Consider the following 6,868-nt stretch of genomic DNA (forward strand, 5'->3'; position numbering starts at 1 on the left):
CCTCCCTTCTCATACTAGGTAAATGTGACAGCCTTATTCTTTCATCTGGCTTGTGTTTCACCATTCATTCACACATCAAACACCTGCCATACACCACTAAAACTTGTCTCTCTCTCTCTCCATGTGGTAAGAACCTGTCCATTTTATTCACGAGATAGGCATGTGGTTCGCTATTCATGCACACACATCTAGCTGTTGTTATACACCACATATACAGAATTTAGTCCTGACACATACGATCCACACACACGTCAAACGCCATTTCTAAGCAAGTCAAGCCTCTCTCATTTATCATACACACATCACGTACCCACCCTACTATGTTGAACGTATACATTTACACCTGTCACACACAATTCACACCTTCCCTATACCATACAAACACACGTCAAACATCACCTATAAACACCCCGACTCCCAGTCATATACCATTATACACACATCACACACCTACCCTACACATATCAGTATCCGGTACTCACACATCCCACCTTCCACACACTTTATACACACGTCATCCACCACCTATACACACACCAAGCCCATCAAGCACCATATATACACAATCCAAACCCCTGTCATACACCACTATAAAAAGGGACCATTGGCTAGGCACGTATTCAAAGGCTTATACGAGGCGGCCTATGTTAATCTGAAGAGACATGCGTTCACCAAGCCATAGAGTTTTATTGAGTATTTTATGACTGGCGGGAGGGTGTCAGGAGAGTTAAGGTGGAGAGGAAAGGAAGGAAGAGGAAAGGGAGAAGAAGGAAGGTGAGAGGAGGGGAGGGGATGAGAGAGGAAGGAAGAGAGATGAGGATTAAGAAGAGTGCCAAAAGTTGGGGGAGGGGGGAGGAGGGAAGGGGACGGGAGGATGGAGGCGGTCAGAGCAGGGAAGGAGAAAGGAAGAGAAGAGAACAAGCAAGGGTAAGAGAGGTCAAGGAAGAGAAAGGGAAGGATGGGGAAATGAAAACAGGAAAGGAAGAAGGAGGTAGGGATCAGAAAACAAGGGTGGAACATGATAAGGAAGGGAAGACAAGGGCAGGGGAAGGCAAGGCAAGAAAGGAAGGAGAAAGGAAGGGAGGGAGGAGAGGGTAGGGCAGAGTAGGGAAGGTCAGTGCAAGGACAGAGATGGAAGGGAAAGAGAAAAGAAATGGAAGGAGAGATCAGTGAAGCAAAAGGAAGGGAAGAGGTACTAAATCCTTCGAAGGCAGTATGGTGGTAGGAACCCCACTATGAGGAAGGGTGTAGGATAGGCAGCAGAGGTCTTTTATGGTCACTCTATGAGCTGAACATATGTAGGGTTACTCTGGCCTTCCCTCGACAAGCAATTCAGTGAAGGTTTGTGGCTGTCTATATGGGTGTGTCTTCATAGTGCTACAAGCTAGGGTGCTCTCTCTCTCTCTCTCTCTCTCTCTCTCTCTCTCTCACACACACACACACACACACACACACACACACACACACACACACACACACACACACACACACACACACATACACACACACACATACACATACACACACACATACACACACACACACATACACACACACACACATACACACACACAAAAAAAAAAAAACACCGTATCACAGGCCACCTCACTATGGATTCGAACACGTGCCCCGTCAATGAACCTTCTTGTATAGTGGTGTATGACAAGGGTGTAGGTGTGTATATGTGGCGCTTGGCTGGCTTTATGGGTGTATGTGTAGTGGTTGATGTGTGTATATATGGTGTGTGGAAGGTGTGGTGTGTGTATGATGGTGTGTGATAAGTATGGATGTGTTAAGGTTAGTTGTTTGATGTGTGTGTGTATAATGGTGTGTGACAGACTTAGTGTGTGTATATGTGGTATATGGAAGACGCGGTGTGTGTGTGTGTGTGTGTGTGTGTGTGTGTGTGTGTGTGTGTGTGTGTGTGTGTGTGTGTGTGTGTGTGTGTGTGTGTGTGTTTAAGAATGTATGCAAAAGATCCTACCTTCCTATCTAGCATGTGCGCTTGTGTGTGAAAAATAGTTAATATGATTAAGTATCATATAGTGTGTGTGTGTGTGTGTGTGTGTGTGTGTGTGTGTGTGTGTGTGTGTGTGTGTGTGTGTGTGTGTGTGTGTGTGTGTGTATGTGTGTGTGCGTGTGTGTGCGTGAAACGAGGTGGTATCCAAGGTGTTTAAGCGTACGTTAACATGGTAAACGCGCCGGCATAAGTGTTACCTGTTAAACCCCTAACCACGCGTTTGTCCTGAATAATTTTACCTGGAGGGAGAGGTGTGTGTGGTGTGTGTAGGGAGGTAGGCGTTGAGGGAAGAGCCGTTTTGTGTACCAAAGACCTGTCGTTAAGTATTTACCAGTATTTTTGCTCATAGGAAAGAAATTATAGAGCTGTGTAAAACTAAGATCAGTGTGTGGAAATATTCATGCCTGTAGGACCGATATTCTCAAGGACTATGAGCCTTTGATGTATATAAAGCCTAATTAGAGTTTATTCTTAACCCTGAGAATGATGTTTTGTTTCATTGTTAACGTATAATCAGTATTTAAGAGCACGTGTAATTCTTTCTATCTATGTATCCATAGCCAGTCGCCATAATTCCATAAGGGGTGGCCGTTTGCTTTTGAGTTAGTGGTTTTACGGAAAGGGACACTAACCCTCCACCAACCCACTTGCTGACACGTAGGGGACACGTATGGGTTGGTTATATGGTTACCACCCACCGTTGTAAATGGTTCCCTGGCTTACAGGAAACGATTAGGTTTGTCACTCTATCAGTGTAAAACCACCTGAAAAGGAAAGTGGAGTAATAAAAAGTGGCAGGAAAGATGGGAGATATAGGAAATAAGGAGGGCAGACATAGAAAAAGAACGATAAAGGTGAAGGATGAAGTAGGCTGCAAGCGAGTGGATGATGGTCGCCACCACCTACCACAATGCCAAGATGCATATCATTCATTTTTTCATTCATTTTTAAAGGCTCCAACATGCTTGCATGCGTCGGCCTTGGTCACCTAATGGCGGCTCTCCACGCTGCACGATCCATTGTGGCCTCCCTGTTCAGTCCCTTAACCCTGAGGTCACACTTAATGACCTCGTCCCATGTCTTTCCCGGTCTACCCCTCATAACCCTACCCCCAATATTAACACTTCTCGCCTTCCTCACCCAATTATCATCCCCCATCCTCTCCACATGTCCAAACCATCTCAATCTACCTCTCCTCATCACAACACCAATACACTCCAGTCTCATCCTACCTCTCAACTCTTCCATCGTAAACCCAGCCCCCCCCAGACCTTGGACGCAGGGACGCACTACACATCCACCTAATCATTGTCATTTCTGTACGTCTGAGCCGGCGAATATCCTCCTCCTTCACTGCCTAGGTCTCACTACCATACAGCATTACACTCCTAACACATGCTGCATACAAGGACCCCTTAGCACGTAGGGAGAGTCCTCTCAATGTCAGGAGAGGCAAGAGCTCCCTGAACTTCTTCCAACCACTTCTCACCCTAGCCACAGAGCTAGCTCTAGCCCCACCTCCAGCACACAACATGTCTCCCAAATAACAAAACTCTTTCACACACTCAAGAGATTCACCACCAAGTTCAATTCTTTCACGTCTGACAATCTCCACGTGCTCTCCCCAACACGCTGTACACATAAAATCAGCATTATCTCGCGGTCTACCTCTGATACCACTACATCTCTTATGCACCCATTTTATCACAAACACCGCACAAGATGGAATTACTTCCCACGCCCTTGTGGCAAACTGCACATGGCCACTCTCCCTCGTCTTTGACAGTACCGCCACCAACCCTAGATATCATCATTTTTGTTTTATCTGCATTTACCCTTGAGCCCTTGTGCCCCATACCATCTATCCACTTCCTAAACTTTTCCTCCGCCTCCCTTTCGCTCTCTGCAATCAACACCATATCATCAGCATATAACATCTCCCACGGGAGTCCGTTTCTAAAGTCACGTGAAAGGGCTTCAAGTACCATGATAAACAACATGGGACTCAGAACTGAGTGATCATTGTAACTAAGATTAGTATTCTGGAGAATTATAAGCCTAAGATTGATAAATAGAAGCAATATTTTCCAGGATATGAATAGAGAAAGAAAAATTAAATACAAATTAATTCCAAACACCAGATTACAGGTGTCCTCCATTAATATACAAAAATTTAGTACTAGTGATGTGTGCGTCCGTAGATTTACCATCAGGATTTCTGATTGATCTTAAATACTCCATATTACTACAGGATGCTTTACTGGGAGCTTAGATTATAGACCCACAGAGTGTAGTTGATCTCTAACTCTCATACAGTCTTTCAGGGCACAGGTAGAGAGTTTCTTTCGTGCGTGTTGCACAGTGTCCCGATACACTGTGTACACCTAGAACTGTCTCTTCAGCAGATTCGGTAAGAAGCAGCTGGCCTCTGCCGATTCACGAGATTCCACCACGTTTGACTCATGATGGATAAGCAACAAATATCTGCTCGCATTCAACGTGAACTGATTTAGGTTGAACTTTGGAGGGAAATTAATATGGGGAAGCGAGTCGATATTCTAAAATACTGTAATAAGATTGATATTTAGGAGTCTTACATGCAACTCTGAGACCGATATATTTTGTGTATTGTAACGAAAACATATTTTGCTGTATTGTAAGCCTAAGTGTGCGGCCACACTTGCTTCAAATATGTGACTGTCAATAGGAAACGAGGCTCAGGGGTCCGTCCAAGTCAGACTAGGATATAGCAGCGTCTCTAACCCGGTGCTTCGTTTCATCTTGACGGTCGCATATGTCTGTCATGAGTCAAGTATGCCATCCTTCTGCCTTGAATGCTGGGTTGTAAAAATGGCTTAACGCTAAAATAAGATGCTAGTCATGAAGAAGTGCTATGAAAAGGACGTGGGGCCGTCGTGTCTTTTTCCTTCCCTGACCTAAGTGAAATATGCTTCAAAGGGACGAAAGTCTGGGCCAAGTTAAAATAAGAGGGCTAGAGATTAAAATTTCTAAACACTATAGCCTTGATGATCGTTGCTAAGAAGAAATTTGATCTTGGAAACGATGTTTTGAATTACTGTAGGCCTAAAATAACTAGCTCAAAGGGGAACGACCACCCCTTACGAGATTATGGCGTCTGGCGATAGATAGATAGACAGATAGATAGATTTGGGGTATAGATGGATGGAACTGACTTTGAGAGATGTATTTATGAACATAGGGTTGAGAATATCTGAACAGAGATGTTTTTGTCTTGGGTTCGGTTTGTCCGGTAAAAGAAAATTTTATCATCAACGTACAATCAATGTGTGTGTGTGTGTGTGTGTGTGTGTGTGTGTGTGTGTGTGTGTGTGTGTGTGTGTGGGTGTGGGTGTGGGTGTGGGTGTGTGTGTGTGTGGGTGGGTGAGTGGGTGGGTGGTCGGGTGTGTGTGTGGGTGTGTGGGTGTTAGGGGGGGTGTGCATGTGCATGTGTGTGTGTGTGTGTGTGTGTGTGTGTGTGTGTGTGTGTGTGTGTGTGTGTGTGTGTGTACCCACCTTCACCCCACATTACTATACCGCACCCACAATCAAAAGGCAGCAGCTAAGCACCTGTTAGAGAGAGAGAGAGAGAGAGTATGTATGTATGTATATAAATGTATGCATGCATGTACAATATGTATGTGTGTTTTTCGAGGAAGGGAGTGCCGGATATGGATATGTCTGAGATTTGTGTGTGTATATCTGTGTAGGTTATAATGCCTTTAAGCTACACACACACACACACACACACACAACGAGAGAACGCGGGCCTAGATATTACCCCTTTACATCAATTGGCTGAAAATCGAGGCTGGAATGATGATGATGATGATGATGATGATGATGATAATGGTAATGATGATGATGATGATGATGATGATGATGGTGATGATGATGATGATGATGGTAATGATGATGATGATGGTAATGATGATAACGATGATGGTAATCGTGGTAATGATGGTAATGATGATGATGATGGTAATTTTGGTAATGATGGTAATGATGATGATGATGGTGATTATGATTGATGATTATGATGATGATGATGATGATAATGATAATGATAATAGTAAAGTTAATGGTGGTAATGATGGTAATAACTTTAATGATGATTATTATGATGATGGCGACAATGATGATGAATGATTGATGACTGATGATCGATGGATGATGATGATGATAATGACGATGGTAAGGATTTTGATGATCTATCTTATTTTCGCTAATAATGACTGTTTTTGTTCAGCGTATGAAAAAGAGGTTAGAAACTATCTGTCTATCTCTCTATAGCCAGACGCCATAATCCCGTAATGGGTGGCCGTTTGTCTTTGAGTTAGTTATTTTGCACGGAGGGGCACTAACCCTCCACCAACCCACTTGTTGACACGTAGGGAACCCGTTTGAGTTGGTTATATGGTTACCACCCAGCGCTGCAAATGGTTTCCAGGCTTACAGGTAACCATTAGGTTTGTCACTCTGTATAAAGGCCCCTCGAAATGGAGAGAAGAATAATAAAAAGCGAGAGGAAAGGTGGGAGAAATAGGAAGAGAGGAGGACAGACAGAAAAAGAATGATACAGGTGAAGGAAGAAATAGGCAGCACTACATCAAGTGAGTGGATGATGGTCGTCACCAGCTACCACAACGGTCCCCATTTAAATACAACTATCGCAGTGACATTGTGTGTGTTGGTGAGGGCGGGGGAATGGCGAGAGAGGAATGCACTATCTTCAACTCATACTTAACAAATCTAGGACTGGCAATAACACACAGGCTTATCTATATAGTCCTTCCCTATCTTGGACCCGCCTTAAGGTAACCACAGACG

The sequence above is a fragment of the Coenobita brevimanus genome, chromosome 16 (assembly GCF_032717465.1).
Source record: "Coenobita brevimanus isolate Jiangsu-jjx chromosome 16, ASM3271746v2, whole genome shotgun sequence".
Classification (NCBI taxonomy): Eukaryota; Metazoa; Arthropoda; class Malacostraca; order Decapoda; family Coenobitidae; genus Coenobita; species Coenobita brevimanus.